The sequence below is a fragment of the Anarrhichthys ocellatus genome, unplaced genomic scaffold (assembly GCF_004355925.1).
Source record: "Anarrhichthys ocellatus isolate YVR2014 unplaced genomic scaffold, GSC_Weel_1.0 scaffold21, whole genome shotgun sequence".
Lineage (NCBI taxonomy): Eukaryota > Metazoa > Chordata > Actinopteri > Perciformes > Anarhichadidae > Anarrhichthys > Anarrhichthys ocellatus.
In genome coordinates this window covers 6799776-6801073 of record NW_022280051.1, presented here as the reverse complement: position 1 = coordinate 6801073, position 1298 = coordinate 6799776, and positions in this window count along the sequence as shown.

The window sequence follows — 1298 nt, the reverse complement described above, 5'->3', positions numbered from 1 at the left end:
ACACACACACACACACACACACACACACACACACACACACACACACAAAGAAGGAATATAAAAAAACTACAATAACTAACTAACTAAAAATACTCAACCGTACTAAAAGTAATAAAATATAATATTTGTTGTGTATTTCACTTTTACACCTTCCAGTTTCTTCCATCTCTGCACTCTGACTTCATACTTTTGTCCCCTTAAGTAAAATAAAATAATCTGGAAAGAGGCGAGAAGTGAAGTCATCCTCTACTCTGTCGTCCCATCTATATTTTATCAGACGCCTGAAATATTGAACAGAGACGGGAGAGAGAGGGAGGGAGAGAGAAAAGGGGGAGAGATCTCACGGCAGACCGAGTGTCCGTCAGGTGATAAAACAGAAGGCAGGATTTCATTGAAATGTTGTATTTTAATATTAATCAGGCAGAGCTTCGCCCTCTTTTTCATCCAGACGGGATTAAAACATCTGATCTCTGGCAGTGACCGTCATTGTCTTCCTCATCTTCTTCCTCCAAAAGAGGATTCAGTGTCAGCTCTGACTCACAGTCTGAAAAAGGAAAAACTCATAATCTTCTATTCTGATCACATCCTCAATGAACCAGTTTTCAGAAACCTTTTGAAAAGTGAAACTTCACAAACTGCCGTTTGACTTTTAGGCTGAAAAAGAAGCTGAAGTACAACTAGGTTTTTCTGAGGAAAAGAGCTTCTTCTTCTTCTCAGCCGGAACAAGAAGTGAGTCTGCAGCATCAGGGAGGTTCAGTTCTACTACGAGGACCGTCAGGGCTGGTTCCGCTTTTGTTGACACGGGTCGGAAACACCGATGACTGGTTACAAAGCTCAACAAGCTCCACCGGTTCCTCCTTCAACTGGTTTCTAAGTTCTACCAGTTCGTCCATCAACTGGTTCCAAATCTCTTCCAGTTCCTCTGACTGCAACTCTACTCCGTTCTCTATCTGCTTCTGAAGCTCTACTTGTTCCATGTGGGATGTGGGTTCTACTAGTTAAGTGGTTCTAAAGCACTATCAGTTCTTTTTACTAGTTTTGAGGCTCTAACAACTGATCAAACTGGTTCTGAATCTCTTAAAGTTACTCTTAATGGTTTCAAACCTCTACTATTTGCTCTTGGGGGTTATGAAGCATCACTGGTTCTGCTAACTGGATCTGGGTTCTACTAGTTAAGTGGTTCTGAAGCACTATTACTAGTTTTGAGGCTCTAACTAGTTCTGAATCTTCTACAGCTCTAACAGTCCTGTAACTGGTTCAGAACCTCAACCCGTTCCCCTAACTTGTTCCAAAGCTCC